This window comes from Phacochoerus africanus, chromosome 14 (assembly GCF_016906955.1).
Source record: "Phacochoerus africanus isolate WHEZ1 chromosome 14, ROS_Pafr_v1, whole genome shotgun sequence".
In the NCBI taxonomy this organism is placed as follows: domain Eukaryota; kingdom Metazoa; phylum Chordata; class Mammalia; order Artiodactyla; family Suidae; genus Phacochoerus; species Phacochoerus africanus.
In genome coordinates this window covers 2,983,735-3,006,823 of record NC_062557.1, presented here as the reverse complement: position 1 = coordinate 3,006,823, position 23,089 = coordinate 2,983,735, and the positions used below count along the sequence as shown (strand labels likewise).

The 23,089-nt window shown below is 55.8% G+C and overlaps 1 protein-coding gene across 4 annotated transcripts in view; it reads right to left on the bottom strand.

Moving 5' to 3' along the window:
• The window catches only part of RBFOX3 (RNA binding fox-1 homolog 3), a 431,817-nt gene that overhangs the window by 76,531 nt on the left and 332,197 nt on the right, over positions 1–23,089 (bottom strand). The gene's annotated exons all lie outside the window — the stretch shown is intronic.

Here is a 23,089-nt window from a genome sequence, read left to right as displayed (position 1 = left end):
GCTGGCCCCCAGGCCTGCGGCAGGCACATGGTCTTGTGGATACTTAATACGGGGGGGGGGGGGGTGCGGGGGAAGGCGCACTGGCCACAATGCATCCTGCCCTCCCCACACCCAAACACACTGGACTTGGCGTGCACACAGCAAAGGAGCAGGAGTCACAGTCTGATTCCTGACCCCAGGCAGACCCGGGCCGAGGTCTTGACTGTGTCTCTGCAACACTACTGTGACAGGTGTGTGTGTGTGTGCAGGCACACACTAAAATCTGCAACTTCACCAGCCACCCCCCCACCACAGGCCTACCACGGGTCCACACTTGCTAGACGCCCCCTGGCCAAGCCCAGTGTGCCAAGACAAGCTACAGGTGAGTGTGGCTGTGAGAGGGACAGTCTGCCACCTGCCCACCGTACAGGGAGAGACAGATGGACATGCCCACCCTCCTGCCCTACTTCCGTATACTTCCTCTGGGAAAGGGGCAAATCCCAGACACCTAGTGCCATTTCCGAACTCACCTGTCCTACCTAAAGGCACCTGTGATTACCGTCCCCTCACTGTGGAGAGCAAGTCCCACTCGGGAGGGAATCAGGGCTGGGACCACCTGGCAGTGGGAAGACCCTGGCTTGGGAATCATTTGGAGGCACTTTCACTTGCTGTGTGATCTTAGGGAAGTTGCTTGTCCCCTCTGGGCTTTGGTTTCTGCTCCCAGCTTGAAAGGCTGGTTGATGATGTCTGAGACATCTTGTAGCGCTTATGATAGGATCTATCGACGAGGGCCATTTAGGAAGAAGCAGCAAGAAATGGGCGGGGGGGGGGGGAAGAGGGCTACGGACGGGCCGTTTGGGAACGAGCTCAGTTTGAACAAGGCTGGCAGGTGGATGCCCCTCGGACGCCCCTCTCTGAGGCACCCCATGTCCCTCGACTGAAACACCTCCTGTTCATCTTCCTCTAAGAAGGAAAGGGGGGTGCAGCGTCTGGCAGGGAGGCAGCAGAAGGGATGGGGGTCGAAGGAGAGATGGCAGCGGGGACAGCTGAGCCAGCAGGTTAGGTAGCTGCCCTTGCCTGCCCTAGTGTTGGAATCCCTCACGGCGCGGACCCAGGGGTGGCGCTAGCACGGAACGGGGATGGGGACAGAGGCCCACCTCTGCATTCGGGCTGGACAGGTTGTTGACATCTCAGAAAGAGTGCCCCTACAGCCTAGGACAGTGACACGGTGGCCGAGGGCCGAGGCCCAGGGCATCTGGGGCAGACCTTGCTGTTCTGTGGAGTGTGGTCCTGGAGTGGCCCCGCCACAAGAGCCCGGGCAGCTCTGCCAGGCGCCTGCCTTCCGAGTCGTGCTCCTCTGTCCTCCTGTTCCAGAACCCTTCCCTCTCCTTCTGTTCTCTCCTAGCACCTGTCGGTTGTCACTCAGGAATTTGGGGCAGCTGTGTAGCATTCACCCTCAGCCCTGGGCTCCATGAGCACCCTGCCTATGAACCATCCACTCACTAATTCACCCTTGTGATTGATCACACGTCTACTGAGATCAAAGTCATCCTTCCCACAGGAGGACTTTAGGGGTGCATCCTACACAGAGCCTAACACACAGGAGGCACCCGTTGAGGTGACTCTTTTGAGTTGTTATTGAGAATCCACTGTGCACAGACATTGTACCAGGTGCTGGAGCTCTAGAAATAAGGTTCTTTGCACTGGAGTGAGCGTACAGTCTGATGGGGAAACCAAAGGAGCAAACCAAGATCGCAGACTACGGTGCTGAGTAGCCTAGGATAACGGGAGCTCAGATCTGGGCTGAGCTTAGACCTAGGGTGCAGTCAGGTAAGCGCACCTGGAGGGACCGCTGAGCCTAGTTATTGGCCTGCAGAAAGCCAGGGTGCTGGCTGATGCCAGCCTTGATATGGATATTGCTTCCAGCAGCCTCCCACCTGGTCATCGGCGAGCATCGCAGCCCAGCCACCTGCCTTCGAGCCTCACCTCCAGAGAGTGTCAGGTCCAGGAAGCGTGTCTGGACACCTGCCTCCACCAGCCAGCTAATCACACTCAGGCTCCAGCAAGAATGAGAACAGCAAAACAGAATTGAAAGAAAACCTCCAGAAAAAGGATCTGAACAACGTGTGTGTCTGGCTTATTTCTCAGGACAGGGCTGCGTGCCCATGGCCTCCTGTGCAGTGTCCTGGACTTGTGACTTCCACTATGAGCCAATTACTAAATGGCAAGTTGAAAAGGCCTCAGTCCACTGGGGGCTGTCTTTTGGGGAGAAGTCAGGCCATGGAACAGCTAAACGGCTCCCCTGGTCCCCTCTCTGTCTCCCCTTCAAGAGTTGAAGTGTCAGGAGGGCAGGGAGCTTGCTGGCTGGTTCGCAGCCTCAAGCCAATGCCCAGAGTAGCTGCTGGCAGGGATGAGTGCGGTTGCCTCCGCCCCTGCCCCCACCCCAAGGCTCGGCTCGGCCCAGTGGCCGAGGGGTCAGGAAGCACAGGCCCTGAGAGGACTGGGCAAGGCTGCTGCGGAGAGACCAGTGCCCCCAGAGTGATGTCCCGACTGCCCGGGGCATCTGGATCATCCCTGTGCATGGTCTGGAGGAGGAAGGGCAGGGAGGCCCCTCAGTGGCACAACCATGTCTAGTGTGATTGTTTCTGTGTCTGTGCCATCCTCACCCAGGACCTCCCGTGCCTGGTGCAGGGGCAACGCAATAGACTACAGGGTATAATGTTCTTCAGATCCCCCAGGCCCCTTGTGGCCCTCCAGAGTCCCTGGTGGCTCCTGGGCCAGAGGGGGCGTCCCCGAGCGGTGGGTGGGGGGAGCCCGGGAGCCCGGTGCTTAGCTGCCCCCGCATCAGGGGCGAAGGGAGGCTGCGAGCTGGGAAAAGCTGTCAATCCAGCGCTAATATTCACTACTTAAAAAAAGAGCCAAGGAAAAAAATATTCTACTCGCCCTGAATCTGAGAAGGGCCTTGTTAGGGAGGCAGGAACTGAGCTGTAATTATTTCGGCGCTCCTGGGCACCACTATAAATATCAGCCAAGGAGGCACCTCAAAAGGTCCGGATAGTTCCGAGGCTTTGGAGATCTCCCGGCTCCTTCCCGCCCCCACCCTGTATCACTTTTCCGGGAGGGGGCCCTGTCGGGGGTGCGGCCCTGCCCCCTCCCCCACCTGTGCTGGGTGAGCCTGCCTGGGAGATCCAGGCCCACGTAGCCTTGCAAACACCCTCGGTCTCTTTGTGCGCCTCTGTGAAATGGGACACGGGGTCTCCCTGGGAGAGCATGTGCCAAGACACTTAAAACATCTGTGTTTTCAACCAAGGTGGCAATTCTGTGGCCAAATGATTTAGGAGAGTGTTGCCTAAGACAAGACCCACCTTCCATTTTTTGGAAATTCCAAGGCTGCACATTGGCAGATTCCAGCAGGAAACAGGAAGCTGCGGTCCCTTTAGGGGAGCTTAGGAGGGGGGTTGAATTACTCATGGGCCTGTGTCTCTCTCCCCTTCTGAGTGCCCAGGCTGGCGTCCTCAGGCTTCACCCACGCAGGGAGGACAACGTGGAGCTTGGCAATGGCGTCCTAAGACAAGGGGTGAGCTCACCGTCTCCGGCTGCAGCTGGGCCATAATCCACACAGACTGTGCTCTGCGCTTCCAGGAGCCAGAGCTCTCTGCTCCAACGTCGGGGTGTTTGGCACAGGCTTAGGCGTCAGTGCCGGGGGACCAAAGAGGCGGGAGTGGCTTCTCCACAGCGCAGTGGGCTGGCGGGGGGAGGGGGGTGTTCATGGCTTAGGGGGCAGGGTGTGTGAGGGAGGGGGTGTGGGGGGGACCCAAGAAACATCTTTTATGTGATCCAACCAGATGCCCACATCACCAACTGAACACTCTCCCAGGGGAATGCATGCCCTGGTTCCATAGCTAGGGGACAGGAGTAGAGTCAGGGGACAGCTCCAAGCTTGGGACTGCTCCCTGGCGCTTCCGACAGACACCACTGGGAAAATGACAGGACGCTCTTCGCCACCATTGTAAAAGATAGGAACCCTCCAGATTCCCTGAAGGCGGTGGCTTCCCTATCTTGGAGACTATTTCTGCTTCATCCCGGTATGTCCAGTTCTCCCAGAAAGGCAGAGAAGCTGGCAGAGGAGCACCTGCGGGGACAGGACAGGAGTGCTCTGCCCGGGCTGACCAGGTCATGCTGCAGGTGTCCAGCAGAGGGCCCACTCACACCGGCCAGAGCCTCCCCTTTGAGGCCAGGCCTCTGAGGAGGGGGAGCTGTGGGTGCACCCCACCCCTGGGCCCTTCTGCATTCCCGAGCCATTAAGTGCTTGACAATGTGGAGGGAAAGTCAGTCTCAGCCCGGGCTGCTGCGGCCAGCACCCACCTTCCAGCTCAGTGGGGGCTCCCCATCCACCGGGGCTGTCCCCCTGGCCCCAGCGGGGACTGCAGCAAAAGTAAAAATCGGCGTGCAAAGGAAGTTTATTTATCTGTTTAATTAAGAGGCGTTTGCCAGCCACGTTCGGGTCCATCCGTCTCACTTACAACCATGTCCCGGCAAAATTAAACATAATAAATACAAGGAGACTGAAAGCAAAGGGCACACTCAAGATATATGGGCAAAGCCAGAAGTTGCACAGGGTTGCAGTTATAAGCACATCTTTCTTTGGCAAGTGCCTCTCCCCTCGGGGCCCGGGAGCCAGAGGAAGGCTCTCAGAGAAGGGCTATGGGTGCCATCCCACCCTGCCTTTTCTACTCAGCACTGTTGCCAAGCTTTATTTATTTTAAATGAGTCCCCGGGACTCTTCTGGAGAGGGGGAGAGAGCTCCGTAGAGAGCAGAAAGAACATCTGAAATCAGCCGGTGCTGTGAAGTTCCACCTCGGGGCTTGGTGGGGAAGGGGTTTCGGCAGCTGCAGCCCTGGGAAGCTCTTTGCAGGCTCCTGCTGCATCTGGGCCATGAGCTCCTGGCAAGGAGGCAGCCTGGGCTGAGAGCGCCTTGAAGAAACAGACGGGTGCTCTTTGGTGCCAGCTATGGCCAAGCCACCATTCAGGATGCTGGCCCCAGAGCCCACAGAAGCCAGAGGGGAGAGAGGGGCAGAATTTTGTAAAGCTTCACGATCCGGACTGTTTGCTTGAACTTCTCGGGAATGAGAGCGCACAGAGCGGGAGAGCAGCGACTTATTAACATTATTGATCGCTGACGGTAACCATACCTCGCACTGGCTCAGTTCGCTCCTAACCTGTTCATCTCACTTGATCCTCACCTGGTGGCTGGGGAAGGTGGAATGATGCTCATTTGGTTTATGGGGACATTTCTAGGATCGCAGAGGTGGACAGGTCACACAACTAGGGAGAGGCAGAGGTCAGGCTGGAAAACAAGCCTCCCGGTCCTCAGACTTGCACGAGGCTCTAGCTTCCCTTCCCCGACTGCGCTCGGCTCATGTGCTCCATTGAGCATCCTCATCATTAGCCCTTGGCTTTCTTTCCTAACAGGACCAGCCCCAAACTGAGTCTGTTAATGTAATCGTCATTTGCAGTAGCTTGGGCATTCACTAATCACACTGCCGCTCAGTCTGCGCAGCAATTATCTTGAATTTCCTCTTTCTCATTAGGCAAGAGGTCGCGAGAGCTCAGTAGGGTTGCTGAACTCTATGATGAAGCCAAGGGGAGAAACTGCCATTGGATGGAGGAAGCCCTTCCGCGTGGGGTTCCTAGCTGATCCGCTGTGTGAGGCTCAATTTCCTGGCTCCTCATCTCACCCTCTGAGCCAGGCCCACTGCTTGAGCTCTCCCATCCCACTTAAATCTGGGAGTATCCACTTGGCTCCCTGTGCCAACACTGAGAATTACCATGGAAGAGAAAGAGCCCTGAGAGGCACAGGAAGTCTGTATATCTGCTCGGAGATGAAGATTCCAGTTTAGCTGGCTCACCAATGAAATGCCCTTGGGTGCAGGGCCCCCTGCGCAGACATGACTGAGAGCAGCCTCTTCTCAGACCAGGGCAGGCTGATGTTACAGGTTTACCACCAGCAGAGGCCATGGGGCCAGAGAAACCTACAGAATGCCCTGCTCCATGCAGCCCGTCCAGCCCTTCTGAGCACAGAAATTGCCCTCAGTGCCCCACGTGCTGCCCTTCAGAACCAGGGACAGCGCCAGCACCTGGTTTCTCTCAGGTTGCCAGTCCACAGGGAGACACAGAGTCAAGCACTCACAGGCACAGGCCATGGGGCTGGAAGGGAACCTGGGGCTATAGTGTCCAGCCCTCTGCCTTCTAGCAGGCAGTCACCAAGGCTTTCACCGACTGGCACTGTCTCGCTTCTTTTTCTTTTCTTTTCTTTTCTTCCCTTTTCTTTTCTTCCTTCCTTCCTTTCTTTGTCTTTTTAGGGCCACACCCACAGCATATGGATGTTCCCAGGCTAGGGGTCAAACTGGATCTGCAGCCACTGGTCTACACCACAGCCACAGCAACACCAGATCCAAGCCGCGTCTGCGACCTACACCACAGCTCACCGAAACTCGGGATCCTTAACCCACTGAGCGAGGCCAGGGATTGAACCTGTGTCCTCATGGATCTTAGTCAGATTCGCTTCCGCTGAGCATGACGGGAACTCCTCTTCTTTTTCTTGAAGTGCTCCATGGAGGAAGTGCTCCACGGAGGGGTCCCTGACATCTCTCTGGGGAACTCATTCAGATTTTTATCACCGACTGTCAAGAACTTCTGTCTCGGGTTTCACGCAAACTTTTTTCACCTTAATTTTATTCAAAAGGGAAAAGCCTTAAAGGAAGTACAAGGGGGAGCTTGGACCGGCAAATGAAGCCACCGTCACCTCCTCTAACTCCCAAGAGGGACTGGGAGTCACCCACCAGAAATTGCGGAGAAAGGCTGTGGGCTGCGGGGAAGGAGCCCAGCAGTGGCCCCACATGCTGGTTCAGGGTGTTGAGACAGGAAGCCTGCACACCTGACGTTTGGGCATCTCCCGTTTTTGTGACCAGCATGGCTTTGTGTCAAGCTCAGTGAGAACTGAACTGAAGACACTAAGCATCGAGGGTCCCTAAGCAGAGAGCCATGGAGGGGGTCAAGATCTGATCTTTCATCCACAGGGAATGGGTCTGAATTGCCTGGGGCCGAAGCAGAGAGGCCATCCTGTGCTTTCTACCGCTTCATAGACGGCAACTGAAATAGCTGGACTCTTCTTTCTGTCATCGGTTAAAATCAATCTTACTTCACAGAGAAACCGGGGCCTTTTCCTTTAGCCTTGGTTGAGGAGTGGCCACAAAGGGACAGACCCAGTGAAGCCTGGGTCCAAGAACTGTGAAAGTCAGGCCCTCCAAATCCTTATGACATCTGAAAGGCTCTGGATCAAATGTCCACCCATAGCCTCAGACCCAGCACTCAGCCAGTTAAAACAAACTCAAGGCCGCAGGAAGCATAATGTAAGGAAGGTGGCACTCGGCTCCACCTCTGCCCCTTCATGCCCCCTAAAGCCAAAGCATCAGCTCATTAAAAGCTCATTAGGAGCCTGAGGCCACAAAGGCCCAGAGAGACAGTGCCATTCTGGCAAGGCACATGGCCCTGGGGAGGCAGGTGCACTGTGTCAGGCGGCCAGTGCCAAGCTGCAGTCAGGAGCAGAGAGCTGGAGCAGGGAAGTGGCCGGTGGTGGGAGGCTCTTCCAGCAAAGTTGCACGGGAGCTGAGCTTGTCCCAGGACTCAGAGGGGCCAGGAAACAAGGAAGAGACATTTACCTGCAGACCCTCCTCCCCAAACTCCCAGGGTGACAGAGGCCAAATATGAGCTCCTTTCCCAGGCTTTGAGGGGACTGAGCCAGGACAAGGAGGAGGGAGGGGTAGACAGGACCCTGGCTGGCATCAGCCCTGCCTGGCAGCTCAAAATACACTAGCAAAGTTTCATGAATTGTGCCCACTGGAGAGGATGCAGCAGGGAGGGGCAGTGGATGCTGCCTGCTTCTGTAGATTCCTAAAGATTACTGAAAGAAGGGAGGTGGGACGTCTCTGGTGGAGTTGTGGGGGACTTAGGCATGAGGCTATTCTGGGGCCCCCACCTCTGCTGGCCTCCCATTCTTCTGCTCTCTCTTGTTCCTGGGGCGGGGCGGGGTGTGGGGGGGAAGCCCTCCTCTTTCCTGATCTACTCTAGCACTGGGGTCCAGTGCTGTTTTGGCAATGACCCAACTCTCCAGTTCCTAGGCATGAGGCTTCTGAGAATTCGCTGGCAAGGAGGTTTGGGGGAAGCTGGCAGCCAGCTGAGGGCCCTGTGCTGCTCTTAGCAGCTCCCAGCCTTTCTTCCTGCTGAGAGTTGCTGCATCAGGATGGGGGGGAAGCCGTCTGTTCCTTTTCTTATTTCCCTAGGATGCTGTGACTTTTGATTCCTGCTTGATTAATATACAGCCAACAGAGACTGTATTTAAGGCAGCTTTAATTCTCTCAGGTCACCAAACTCGGGAGCAGCAAAGCTGCAAGGAGCCAGCCCCGCAGTAGATCAAACACTGGGACCTTCAAATCGCTCCATGGCCCAATTTCTCATCGCTGCTGCTGCCTGATAACCCTCCCAGCCTGGAGCCAATATCTCCTTCTTCCAGGGGTGGTGGGAACGGGTACTAGACGCGGAGGAAACCCTCCTGGCAGCCAGGAATGAGAGCTGGAAGCACTCAGCACTTCAACCCTGCACGAGCAAGCCGTTCAGCACCAGGGACAGTGCCGGCCAGCCCAGGGGATGTCCAGCACTGCCTACATCCCTGCCTTCCTGAGCCAAACGCCGATGGGTATAAATGACCTCACTTTTTGGCTGGAGGTGGCCAGTGGCTTAGCCCTGCTAATAACCACCTTCCGCAAAACATCCACCCCAGTCGGGGGAGTCTTCTACACCCGTCTCACACAGTCTTCCTTTAGGCTTTCTCTAGATCCAGCTTTCTTATTCTCTGATCACTGAGACCGCCACAAAGAGAAGCAGACTGCTACATTCGTTTCCGCTGCACCACCACCGCAACTCCATAGCAGGCTACTCTAAGTGAGCATCTCCCTGCTGGGCCTCGTTCCTGGGGCTTCTGCGGCTCAACAGTTCCCTTCCTGGCTCCACCTCGTGCCCTCCCAACTGGCATTATTAGCATCTCCTGAAAAGCAGGCTAATTTCTCTGCTTAACACCTGGGTGTTCACTTGTTTGGGGGGTGCAGGAGGAATGCCTGCGTGGCTGCCATTTCCTCCGAACCGCCTTTTATAGACCTGGTCTGTGTTGCAATTCAGGGAGGCACCGCGGAGCAGTACAATGCGGGAAGATTACACTCGGAAGCTGGGCTTGTAAATTACCTCCCAGTGGGGGCAGGGAACGCGCCTGTTAACCGAGAACCCAGTGCTCAAAGCCATTCTCATTTAAGAGCAGGATCTTCCCGGATCAGACTCTGATCAATCCTTGCTGCCACCAACACGCCATGTATTTGGAAGAAATGTGCGCATCGAAGTTGAGGAAGCCCCAGATTTGCCTTCTCACGCTCACCTCGCTGCTGTTTTACTAGGATTTTGCTGTGGAATTGGCCCCCACTGGATTTATTCCCCCAACACCACCTTTATCCACTTAAATATATCGTCTATAGATTTTCAAATTATTGCTACACTTTCTAAGAGAAAGATGCAGTGGTTAAAAATTAACAGCAAATTTATAGGAATTCTATATGGCAATTACAGAATTATAATGAAGTGGCTGCCACTTGGCCAAGAGTGGGTAATTGGAAATCCACGCTGGGAGACTAGAATCTTTACTGTATTGGAATTGTATTTTTGAGAGTAAATGTCGTGGAGAGGGTCAATGGAGCCTTGAGCTGGCCGGGTTCTCTGGAGGAAGAGTGGCTGGTTCACTGGCTATTTGGAGGCAGTTTAAAAGAGAATTCCTTAGGCTGGAGCACAGGAAGGGGCCAGACACCAACTGGGGAGGTAGCGTTCTGGCCTGGGCCCGCAGCCCTGATGCCTCTCAGCTGGATCTGGAGAAGGCAGGAGAGGGGATGAAGGAAAGGACTGTTGTGACCAGCAGACAGAAAGGGGTTGTTGAGACGGAGACGGACAGAAAGGCAGCACTGGAGAAATCTGGTGGGCGAATTCTCCTCCCCCAAAAAATTGGTTAAAAAAAAAAAAATCAGATCGGAGTTCCTGTCATGGCTCAGTGGTTAACGAATCCCACTAGGAACCATGAGGTTGCGGGTTCAATCCCTGGCCTTGCTCAGTGGGTTAAGGATCCAAGGTTGCCATGAGCTGTGGTGTGGGTTGAAGACGTGGCTCGGATCCTGTGTTGCTGTGGCTCCGGCAAAGGCCGGAGGCTACAGCTCTGATTTGACGCCTAGCCTGGGAACCTCCATATGCCACGGGAAGCGGCCCTAGAAAAGACAAAAAGACAAAAAAAAAAAAAAAAGAAAGAAAATCAGATAGATCATGTTCTTATGAAGACACCAACTTTGCCCTGATTTTGCACGGGGCAGCCTTCCCTCCTTCATCTGCTTTGGCAGAAATGGATTCAAGCTCCTTGCTTCTTAGGACCCCAGCTCCCCGGATGGCCCAAGGCAGGGTTGTAATAAGGAAGCTCTGATTCGGAGAAAGGGAGTTCTTCCAGGAATTTAGGTACACATTGCCTCCTAATTCTTCAAGAGATTACTCTAGCCCTAGCGCTGTCGAACACAGGAGCCACTAGTCCCAGTGTGTGCAAAATACAAGCCAGATTTTGAAGACTTAGTACAAAAGAAAGAATGAAAAATAATTTGTGTATCTGATTACATGTTGAGACTATGTGATTTTGGATAGACTGAGTTAAATAAAGTATATCTTTAAAATTAATCTCATTGGTTTCTTTTTACTTTTTAAAAATGTGGCCGCTGGAAAGTTACACTCGGATACACGTGGTTGGCACTATACTCCCACCGGGCGGCACTGTCTTGAGCGGGGGCAGGGTGCCTCTGCACTCAGCCTCAGCACCATCCACTCACTGCCTGCATGCAGCAGTGCCTGGCCCATGGATGCAGAGGCTACAGCCTGCTGGGTCTCTCCTCGCCCTAGGGTCCAGAGAACACAGTCTGCGTTGGCAGAAAGCTCACACGATCCCCCACCCCAAACACAGACGTCCAGCCATGGGGTTTGCTCCCTTTAAATCTATTCGTGTTGCGTGGTTTCTCTCTATTCCGTCCTGATGTCTGGGACTGGGCTTGTCATTATGTCCTGCCAGCGCAGCTGCACAAGACCCGAGGCCCGTAGTGGTGGTGGAGGGCTGGCTTTTCTTCTTACTCCCCCTTTCTGCCAAGGACAGGACAAGGAAGCCAGCACTCCAAGCCCCTCTCGGCTTTGGGGCTTAGCCTGTGGCTGGCACCTCTGCCTCCTGACCTGCATTGGGAGAAAGCACCCCAGTGGGCGGCTCCCATGCCGCTGGACTCGTTTGCGTTTGGCTCCGGGGTGAACGTACTGATTTTCCTCTCCAGTGTGGGGGCGAGAGGCCTTGGAAATTCCATTCCAGTAATACAGAATACCACGCGTTGGATGATCCCAGGCACCCCAGCCTCATTCTACCCCCAGCCCCTTGGAAGGCAGGGAGAAGGACACACATCACTCTTCCCATGTCAGCTGATGAATAAGACAAACGGAAAGCAGAGGAGGAGCCAGGGTGGAGAGTGGAACCCAAGGCTTGGGGTCTGAGTCATCACCCCCTCCTACCTGGGGAAACAGAAGCAGAGCTGAGCTTCTGGGAAGACTGCAGCCCCTGCCTCCTGCCTTCCACCACCCACACAGCCTCAGAATTCCCAGAACACTCCGCCAGCAGGAGACGGTGCACAGTCAGGCCTGGGAGTCGCCCCAGGCTGGGGACAAGCCTGCTTCTGCCCTGACCAGCCAGGCAACTCAGAGCAAGTGCTTCAACATCTTGAGCTGTACTTTCTGCATCTATCAGAATGGGATGCAGTAGCTCCCCCAAGCGTTGTGGGAGTTGAAGACATTTTGTATACAAAGGAGCTGGCACACAGTAGATGCTCAATAAATCATGTTAATTAATTCCACAGCTATCTATTGAGTGCCTCCAGCTGCTGGGCTTTGTTCTAGGTCCCTTGTCTCTGCAGTGGCCAAGCGGGACAGTCAGTGAAGTTGCCTTTCTCTCCACCTTGATGGACCAAATTTGTCCTGCTCATCTCCCAAGCCTCGGGACAGGAAGTATCGTTAACTCTCAATTATGTATGTAAATGGAGTGGAACGTTCCACTGATAATTCAGAAAGAGCAGAGAGTCCACAAATCATTCTTATTTGAATGTGAAATGTATTCTGCTTATTTTTGCATCAGATTTACCTTCCTAATGACTGTTTGTTCTGGCTTATGCTCAAACCTGTTTACATTCTCAGAACTCACACTGTTGGGTGGCAAGCAGTGTGCCTCTGGGATATGCTGGGACCACCAGGTGGAAAACTGCCACAGACCATTCCCTGGAGTGGACTGGCACCCCCTACAAGTGGAGCAGTGGGCCCCGGGGCTCCTTCCTGTTTCTGCCCGGGAGGGTGAAGGGAGGACCCCTGCATGTCTGCGTTCTGCCTCTGTCAGAATTTCTCAATTCCTGCCTATGCGAGTGGCTGGGCAGGAGTGGGCGAAGCGAAGGCCCAGGGGCCACAGTGAATTCCACAGCTGTGTTCCTCTCTCCAGGGGATGTAGACCAGGGGGTGAGATGCTCCCCCACGTACAGTGCTCCTCTGGGGGTCCACACCTTTTCCTCCGTCTCTGTCTGGGCTCCTCTCCCTGGGTGTCTCCCTCTCCAGGTCTTCCTGTCTCTGTGTGTGTCTCTCCATCACTCTCCACGCCTTCCTCCACTAGCGCTATTTTGAGCACTCTTCTCCCCAGGGCAAACCAGGAAATAGATATTTCTTTCAACAGACATATCTTCCACGCAGCTGGAGGTGGGGGGACCTGTCTTCCCTCCAGAATCGTGAGCTTGCTGGCCAAGGGGGTTGTGTCTAAATGGACACCCCTCTTCATGGCCATGCTGTTTCCCTATGTAGGGAGGGTGGGAGGGAGAATACACCACAAATGCACCTTTCTGGGCCGTGTCTCTCCTGCATACCCCGCCCCTGCCCCCCAGAGGGATCTCAGCATAGAAGGGGGTCCTGTTTCTACCCAAGACAGACAAGGGAACGTGCATCCCTGACCTGGCTATGTGCTTCCAACTTTCTCAGCCTGCCAGGTGATTTCGCTGTCTGAGGGCCTCGTTCTGGGGCAGGAGAGTGTGGGGTGGGCTGTCATCTCACATGTGCTCTGGGGGCAACACTTGGTCACTCTTGGCTGGACCAGACCAAAGGGCAAACTCCCTGAGGGACAGCTCCTTCCTAAAAGTCTCGGCTCCAGCAACGCCCAACTCCTCCCCACCCACACAGGCCACGGGGCACTCATGTGACCTTCCAGGTCTCAAGTGCCCAGTGCGGGGCCTGCAGGGAAACATGGACATGTGTGTCCCGCACACCAGCTCACGCATCACAGTCCCATGTGTCACTTCAATGTGCCTTGTGCATCCCCGAGAGATGGATGGGTACAGTGGGGAAGACGAGGCTCAGGAAACTTATACTCCCCAGAATGCACTGTTCAGGCCTTTGGCGACTCTGCTATGATTTTTTAGGGATGCCAAAAGGTCCCCCCATACCTAGGAGCTTTCTGAAGCCAAATTCCACGCATTTTCCAGTGGTAAGAAGCAAACCCACTCCCACAAGGAGGCTGAACACATGAAATCTGCAATCGTGAGACTAAACTGAGAGCCGGTTCTCAGGGGGAGGAGGACACGGTCTGCACGACACCGGCCAGTGAGGCCCGGGGGGGCTGTCCCCGTGCAGCAAAACCGCACAAAGATGCCACTGAGGTAATGGGGTGGGGTCTGGCCAGCTCACCCTAGCTTCTGCAGGGCATGGGCAGGGCAGCCAGGGGCTGTCAGAAAAGGAGAGTGGCCACCTCTGCAGCCAGGCTGCTTTGGGGGGCCTCTGCCAGGTGCAGCTTGGAAGCTGGTGGGAAGCAGATTATGCCCCTCAGGTGGGCTTCCGCCTGCTCTGCCACCCCTCCTGCTTGATGGGACTGCTCCTCCCTTAGCTCCCCCACATTCTGCCAGACCCCCGCAAGTGTGGGAATCGGAACCAGGGCAGGCCCCACCAACCCTGTGCCCCCCACCCCACCGTGCTGAGTGGCAGATCTTGGGGTTCTCTCTGGGGAGGGAAATTAGCCCAAGGAGAAGGTGAAGGCCAGGCCTCTGGAGTTCTCAATCCAGCAGTGTACCTCGAGATGCCCATAACCTCTACGGCGGGAACAGATGACCTAGGACAGCCTGGTTTGGTCCCAGTTCTGAAAGAGATTAGGTGCTCTTACCTAAGTCCCTAAAACGTCAATTTAAATAAAAGTAAAACTCCAGTAGCTCCACTGCACTACACTGCAAGGGCTCAGGAGTCACACGCGGCGAGTGGCTACTATATTGAATGCAGACATTTCTATTGGGCGGTCCTGCTCTAAAACTTCCTGTATCTCAGTTTCTTTACCTGCAAAATGGGGAGAAAAGCACCTAACTATTGCCCTAGGCTCAGGGAGATGGCTGATGGGCAGGGTATGGCATGTAAATTGTAAACAAAGTGGCCTCATGGTTTGTGCCCAAGCTGCGGTCTGCTGGGCATGGAGAGGGGTGTGGGAGGGCCCTTGGAGAGTGGCAGGCCCACCAGACATGAGCTGTTTGCCACGGCCAGTCCCAGTGGGTCAAAGGATAAGGTTCTAGGGGAAATTCAAAGCCCTCTCATCGACTGGCAGATAAGGTGGGCACCAGCCATGACTCATGATGCCCCCCAGTCTGAGAGTAAATATAAGCCCCCCAGCCAGCCACGCAACAGTGGTTGTCTCTGCCCAGAGTCAAGAGGGGCAGAGGTGCCCCTGGGGGTGCAGCAGTGCAGGAGGAGAGCCCTGTGGCTCCACACACCTGGCTCCTGGTTGCACCAGAGGCGGTGCTGTGGGAGGGAGGCTGCAGCAAGGTGGGCCATGAAGTTTCATGGGGCACATCCCTGGGGAGGTGATGAAGAAAGGAAAGCTTCACCTGGCTGGCAGAAACCCACACAGCAATGCAATAATAAAAAAACAAAAAGGAATTTTGCAGAGAGCAAACTTCTGCTGGAGGAGGGAACACCCCCCCCCCCCAGCTGACCTAGTGGATGGGTCTGAGACGACTGGCCCCCACCTAATGCAGAGACACGTCCTCGAGGTCCCTTTCTGAGGCCACATGGGGGAGACCAAGCAAAGGAAGCCATGTGTCCTTGGGCGCCTCTGGAAGCGGGCAGCTGGGCCAGCTGTGTCCCATTGCCCCCAGGGGGAGCCCCCCCCCCCCCGAGCCCCCGTTCTTCATTGTCCTGTTTCCGCTTTACTCACCCCCACACACTCCTCGCCTCCCAGGGGTGTTCTTGCCTGTTCTCCAAGTTGGAACAGATCTGCCCTTTGGGCTCCAGAGTTAACGGGCTGAGAGAGGGAATTCTAGATACTTCTAAAGGGAACGTGGGGGAGGTGTACGGAGTGAGAGAGGCGAAGAGAGAGAAATCAGGGGTTGTCCTGCTCCCTGCGCTGCAAGCCATGGCAAACCTGCGGGATACAGGAAGTCAGGCTTCCTACCAGAAGTGCTGCAGGATTTTCAGGGAGCCCTGGGCTGACCAGGCTACTGTCCCAGGTCCTGAGCTTGGCTGCTGGGGAGCAGACGCTTCTCCTCACCCCAGTGGCGCTGGTGATCGCTGCCCTCTTCCCAAGAGATTTTCCTTCTTTCTTCTTCTCTTTTTCTGGGGGAGGGGCATTTTCCAGACCACGTAAAATGCATCCGCAAGTCTATCAGATTTTTTAACAGCAATAAGCCTCTCCTGCCCCTCGGAGATGTTGGAGGGAGGACCCCCCCCCCGCCCCCAGCTCTCTGTGTTCCCCCAGTGCCAGGCTCGTCTCTCTGCCGCTAGGCCCCTTCTCATGTGCCTCCTTTCCCCCACGCTTTCCCACTTGCTGAGGCTGAGGGAGCCTGAGGCAGATGCGGGCAAACTTCCTTAAAAGTTGCCTTCAACTTTCAGAGCTCCTCTCCCTGTGCCTCCTCCCTGCAGCAGAGGGCACGGACGCTTATGCCACCTCCTCTTTAGAGCGTCTGTCTCCTCCTCCTCCTGCTCCACTGGAGCTGTCACAATCGCAGGCTGATGACACATGTCTCAGTAATATCAGCAGTCATGGCTGGGTGAATACGCTGGGTCCCTTGGGTGCTCTCGGAGCCCCTGCCAAGGCTTCCCTGCTGAGCGGGCCAGGACCCAGGGCGGGGAGAACCCCAGAGGGGAGGCACAAACCCCACGGTGCGTCTGAGATGGACTGTGTTCCTTCTTGCTGTATAATCCACAGGCACCTCTGGTCCCAGCGAAGAGGAAGCCGGGGCCTTGGAGCGCGCTCGGGAGGAGAGGCAGTCCCTGGCAACTCCGAGGCTGCATCCTCGGCGCTGCCCCCGTGCACCACGACTGCAAATTCCTTACGCTAGGCACAGTGTGCAGAGCTTTCACCACTCCGCCTCGGGACCCTCCCGCCCCACCATGCAGAGTGGTCCCTGGAGTGGTCACTCCAGGGCTTCATACAGGGAGGGAGGCCCAGGCGGGGCACTTGCCCAGGACCTGCCGGCTCGAGCCTGGGCGGCAGACGCCCCCTGCGCCCCACTCCCACGCAGCCGTCACTCCAGCCTTCTCCACCGCAGCCAGCTGAGTGCCCTCGGAGGGCACCTTCCTCAGCACATCTTTCACTTTCTACCCGGGCTTTGCTGCTGCTCCCGCTGCGCGGGCCCCTGCAGGAGCCCACTCAGCTGTTCCAACGCAGGGCAGACCTGGAGGTGTGCAGGGGGAATGGCGCTCGGAAAAGTCCCCAACTGGAAGGGGAAGGACCTGGTGGGGACTGCTCCCCTTCCACCCTTGAGTGGATTTGTCCTCGGCGCTCACAGACTCCCTCACAGAACAGGCTCTGGCCACCCCTCGTGGCGATCAGCTCAAGACACGCTCCCTCTTGCTCTGTTTTATTCTCCCCAGGGGACTCTCCCTGCCTTTGAACACTTCCAGGACCTCCTGTGTGGGGGGAACCAAGCTAAGGCAGCCCCTCAGGATGGGCTTCTGGAACGGGTGATCATCATCAGATATTGCTAGGGACCCTGCTGCCGGGGCCACATGGGTTTGTGACAAGTGCTGGCATGTAGGGCTGTCACAGTCCCACAGAGCTTCACTGGTGGAGGGCTGGGAAGGGGGAAGGTGCGATGTGGAGTGCTTGGTCAGGCAGTAGCTGTGGCAATGGGCTGGGGAAGCGGAAATTTTCAAGACTGGAGTTGGTTGGCTTTGGAAACCCTAAAAAAAAGACAGTGACAGTCTCAGGTGAGCTGGATATCAACTCAAGGGACGTTAACATCCATGGAAGTTGCTTTTTTTTTGTCTTTTTGCTATTTCTTGGGCCGCTCCCACGGCATGGAAGTATTTAAATAGGCCCTATCTTCTAAAGCCCCTGGACTTAATTCTAAGGGTAGCCGAGGTACAAAGGAGCCTGAACACACAGACATGACATATCTTCTTTGCCAAAATCAGAGTCCCGATAGGAAAGAGTGGGACCCAGCGATGACTTTGAGAGTCCCGCACCCCCTGAGCGTCCGGAACCCTCTGGTCCGGCTGAAGGAGCCCTACCTCCTGCTAAAAAGAAAGCTGGCTCTCCTTACCCAGGGACAAGCAAAGACCTAACTTGAGGAGATTTTTCACAACAGGATGCTTGTCCCATTGAAAGCTGCCCCTACCAGTAAGACTGTAGCTGTACATAGCTGGAGTTGGGGTGCCGCAGAGGCCAAGTGGGGGGACCTCCCAACTCCAGGAAGAGATCCACACCCAAAGGAGCAAGCCTCAGCTGGTGCCAGGAACAGGAGTCAGAGTTGACTTTGGAGGGGTTGGATAAGAATGCAAGTCTGGAGAAGGGGACAGATTATTAGCATAGAAGTAGCCCCAAGGGAGTTCCCTTGCGGCACTGTGAGTTAAGGATCTGGTGTTGGCAATGCAACAGCTCAGGTCCCTGCTTGTAGCACAGGTTGGATCCCTGGCTCGGGAACTTCTGCATGCAGTGGGCGTGGCCAAAAAAGTAGCCCCCCAAGACTCAGGCAAGGCTGTCTGAACTGGTCCAATAACCAACCCTTCAGGCACAGGCATGTTGATGGTTTTCAGCAAAAGAGTCGGAGACACTAAAACTACTTCGGCAGAGTGTGGAAGACGGGTCAGAAGGCACAGGGTGGTATAACCACAGCCCCCACCAGCTGACTGTGCCCAGAGGGGGTCCAGGGGACACTCCCTTCATAAAGATGATAAGAAACGCTTTGTGGAGGGGCACGGATGCCTGTGGAAAGCTAACAGTTGCTGCCTTTGGCAGGCCAGGTTTTCACCAGGAGATGGTGTCCCTGACGGGGCTCCTTGGTATTGATGAGGATGAAAAGATTCCAGATGAGACCAGGCCTGTTCAGGGTGGTATGGCCGTAGATGAGAAGATTCCAGAACAGCAGAGGCCAGGTGTCCACGTTTATCCACAAAGCAAGGTGGATGTGGGCACCACAGGGTCAGCAAGGCCTGGCAGCAAACAGGGCGCTCTGAGCTGCAGGGTCGGTGGCCAACTGCGTTGCTGCTTGACTCGTAAAATCAGGAAGAAATCAAGATCCGGGGAGCAGGAGACTGACCTCAGCTGTCGCGGTGGAAGCCGGCAGCACCCTACCCAGTTCAGGTCTAAAGCAGTTCTCAGCTGGGAGCCCACTGACTAAGCGGGAGGCCAAGGAGGGCTCGGCAACGCCGCGGCAGTCCACGCAGTTTCGGCCCTCTGATCGTTCCCCAGAGGGAACCGGGACATTTACCAGAGAAGCTGTACCTGGGAAAGGGGGCCAGCCAGACTTCGAAGGCAGGGCTGACATGGGTTCTGGTGAAACAGAACTCCATCTGAGCCACCGGGTGGAGGGCAGTTTATGGAAAGCCAGAGACACGTGACATCTTGACCTTAGTCCACTTAACAGTGGGGCCAGCAGGTTCGCAGACGCGTCCTGTAGTAGTTTGGTCTCTCAACCCTGAGCACATCACTTAGAACCAACATCCTTAACATCTGGCATAACCCTCATACTGGTCCTCTGACTTGAAAGCACCACATGGAAGCCCAGGAACCTTCCCCCAGTCCAGCCGAGACAGCAAATCCAAACAACAGCAGGACCCCCTTCCCAGAAGACCGGAGATGAGATCCACCCTGACGGACTGGAAGGAAGGAAGGGGGGAGGTCCCGGGCTATCCCGTAAGGACCACCCGGGAGGGCCACATGAGCCATGGTGCACGACGCTGGGCCCCCGCGGACGGCACCAAGCCTCCGAACACAGACTGCAGGGCCTTATTTACAGGAGCCGATCGAGAGGGCCTCTGTTACTGTACACTGCCATGGATACGGAAAACGCGTTCTTTCCAATCCCACCCGCAAAGAGGGTTAAGAGCTCCCCGCTTTTACGCAGGAAGGATGGCAGTACGCATGTGCTGTCTTTCCACGGGCTGTAACTACCCCTCGCTCTGTGTCACAGCGTCTGCCGTCTATGGTCATTTTGACATTCCAGAGACCATGACGCTCACCTGCCACGGTGAGGAGATCGTGCTCCCCGGACCAGGTGGGCAGAAAGAGGTCGTACATCCAGTGGGACACGTGTGTGTCAGAGAGCGAGGAACCCCAGAAAGGTCCAAGGTCTATCAATGGAGCGTCTAGAGTCCAGGGCATCTGGACACCCCCTTGGTGTTTCTGTAAAGGCGAGCTGTCGTGTCTCATCTCCTTTCCACCAAGAAGGGGACACAGAACTCAGTGGCGCTTTGGACTTTGGAGGCAGCACATGGTATGTCTCCAAAAGCTACTGGTCTTCTGTGGGGCGGCAGAGAGGCATCTGAGGCAGGGTCAAGGCGCAGTGTGAAACTTCTGAAGGTGCCAGAGCCACGCCGTGGTGGCAAGGCGTCTCTGGAAGTCTCAGCCACTGACACAAAGCACTGGCTCCCAAGGGAGTCAGTCTGAAAGCCCTGTGACGGTGCAAGAGGGGGGCTGCACCACGTGCTTCTGGTGTCCCACCTGTCCCCTCTCAGCTCTCTGTTCTACTTCAGGCTTCACTGCCTGTCCGCCCCTCACTGAGCCAAACGGCACATCTCTGTCTCCCAGAGGTCACCGCGTGAGCAGTGCCTGCGGGGACCAATGCAAGAACGGATTCAACACCCCAAGGCACAGTCCTCCCAGTGAGCTGTGGGACTGGTGGTTAAAACTCCCCTCTCACATCCCGCCTGGACCTCTGCAGGTGCCTCCTGCAAGACTCCTCAGGGATCTCAGGGGCCTGAGTCCCAGGGGCCCCATGTTCATCGACTCAGCAAAGCACCTTGGACGGCCTTCCTGCTTCCCAGCTCAGGACGCCAGCCCTCTTTTCCTCAGATGACTTCCCCGAATAAACCTCCCGCTCACAAGCCCTTGTCTCAAGTTCTGCTTTAGAGGGAAAAATCTAGACTAAGACAGCCAAGATGTGAAATTCAGTTTCTCACGCGGAGGAAAAAGAGCCACCTGACTTTTCCTCCTCTCCGGTCTCCCCAGTGGTATTCACGGTTTTCAAGTATTTTTTGGGTGAAAAGTACTTCTTGATATTATGCTTAGTAGGCTTTTAAAATTTAGGAAACAGAGCAAAGTATGAAGATGACCACCTGTGATCAATCTTAGTGGCCTCAAAGGGGTTGGCCATTAACAAAAACAGCACGGTCCTGCCCTGCCAAAGTGGCAGGGACGGGGGTAAAGCCTTTTTCCTCGTGTCCCTAAGATCTTTGCTGGATCCGAGACTTCAAGGACCCCTCGATTCGTCCCCTCCTCATGGCCTGAGGCCAGAGTCAGGGAGCTCTGGTCAGACTAGCCCTAGGGCTGCCCTTTCCCGACACTCACCTCTAGTGTGGATTGTGCCCTCTATGGACCCCGTGTCCCTTGCAAGCTCAGCTAGGAAGCTTCCTAGGTCATTCCGGTAACCAGGTTAGAGCTAGGACTCTAAGGTCAGCCCACGGGGCAAAGGGACCTGGGCTCTCTTAGGACATCGCAGGCCACTCTGGAAGAAGTCCTCCTCTCACCTGCCTCCTGGGCCCCTCCCGTCCCGCCCCAGGTCCTGAGCCAGGCACCCCGTTCTAGCGGGGACATCCGTCTAGGCTCAGTGCTGCCCTCTGGGGAGCACTTGCCCTCATGGAACCTTCTTCTGGGCCACCTGCAGATTCACACGCAGCGGGGCACCCAGTGACACCCAAATGTGCTCTCACTGTCTTCTCTCCCTGCTCCCTGTCTCCTTATTCGCCTTCGGTTCCTTCCAATCTAGCCAGTCTCACCTCTGAATTGAGGAAATTATCATCTCTTTAGTTACACATTAATCGACGTCTTGCTTCTTTCTTAAACAAGTGGCCTACACGTCCCGGGCTGTGGGAGCCCCCACCCGCACGCTGGGCAATCGGAAGGTGGTCCCTCTGGCCAGTTCCTGGCATCTCCCTCTGTTCTCACCCTATCCTCTCCCTCCTGTCTCTTTCCTGCAGCTCCAGGGAAAGACCTATTTACAGTCACTGCGGAAACGCTCTCGCAAACCTCCGTTGGTCTAACCGTAACCAAGTGGATACGGTGGAGCTGGGGCACCTCCTGGCAGGCATGCTCTCCAGCTCTAGGCCCTGTCCCAAGGCTCTTGAGACCGGACTCAGGCACAGATCCAGGCTTTCAGTCCCTTCTGCCAGCCCCGCCATCTCCAGCCCATCCACATCAGCCAAGGCCGTGCCAGCCAGAAGCCTGAGGTCCTGACATGGGCAAACAGAGTGACTCCCTTGGGCTCACCCGCAGGCAGGGAGCAGGAGGGGCTGTGGGCTGTCGGGAGGGGGGCGGGGTGAGTACCAAGAGGCACTGGCTTCCTCCCTGTTCCTCCCTGACCACTGGCTGACATCCCCTCTCTTGGGACAATTTCCAGCTTCCAGCTGGCTCCCTGTGTGGCATCTTTGAGACAACAGCCCGCTGTCGGCCTTCTCACGGAATGTGGGTCCCGGGCAAGTGGAGGAGGGAGCCTTGCGGGAGGGGCGTCTGGCTACAGATGCCCCTTGCTGGCGCCTGCGCGAGAACTGTTCCAGGCCACGTCCTCGTGCTGGGCTTTCTCACTGCTTTGACCGGCTCTCACTCTACCAGCCAGGTGAGATGTCACACCACGTCTCGGCTCCGGCTGCCCTCCCTCCGCACCAGCTCTCTTCTGCCCAAGCTGCGCATCCGCTCGCCGTTCCCGGCGTGGCGGGTGTCCCTCCTGCAGGGTCACTCTGGGATACCCCTCCCTATCTAGGGGTGATCCGTGCCTGCCCTCTGTGTCTGCACCTTGCACCTCCTGCCCAGGACGGGGACGGGGCTCATTAGCATCCCAGTCTCCAGCACAAGTGTCTGCATGTCGTAGTTGCTCGATAAAAATAAACAGAAAGAAATGGCCGTGGAGACACGAGGAGAGGGGTGTGCAGGGCTCCCGTTGCCACAGAAGGACCTCAGCTCCCTGCATGCATGGTGGGTGTGCCAGTGAAGCCTGCATCAAGTAGGACAGACAGACATGGCTCCTCCCCAGCTAAGATAACCCCCAAGGCACATGGGCAGGGGCCTTGGAGGGAGAGTATTCTTTTAGGGTTTATTTACTTCTCCAAATTTTTTTCAGCATTAGACACTTTCAGCTTCTTCACCTTAGCACTGCTATCTCCATTTCTCTGTGGCCTCACCTGATCTTTCTCTATACGTAAATACAGTTTCTACCTAGTTATAATCAGGTGTCCTACTTCCTTCACTTAGTGATGTTTCAAAGACACCTCTGTATCGAGTCTTCTACCCATCAGGTTCAAAGGCTGCATAATGTTCCACTGAGTGGTTTCCACATAATTCACTTCACTTAACTGTTCCCTGACTACTGGACAGGTAGGACCTAGCTGGTGGGGTTTCTTCTTCTTCTATTTTTGCTTTCAGGGCCGCACCCATGGCATACAGAAGTTCCCAGGCTAGGGGATGAACTGGTACAGCTGCCAGCCTACACCACAGCCACAGCAACGAGGG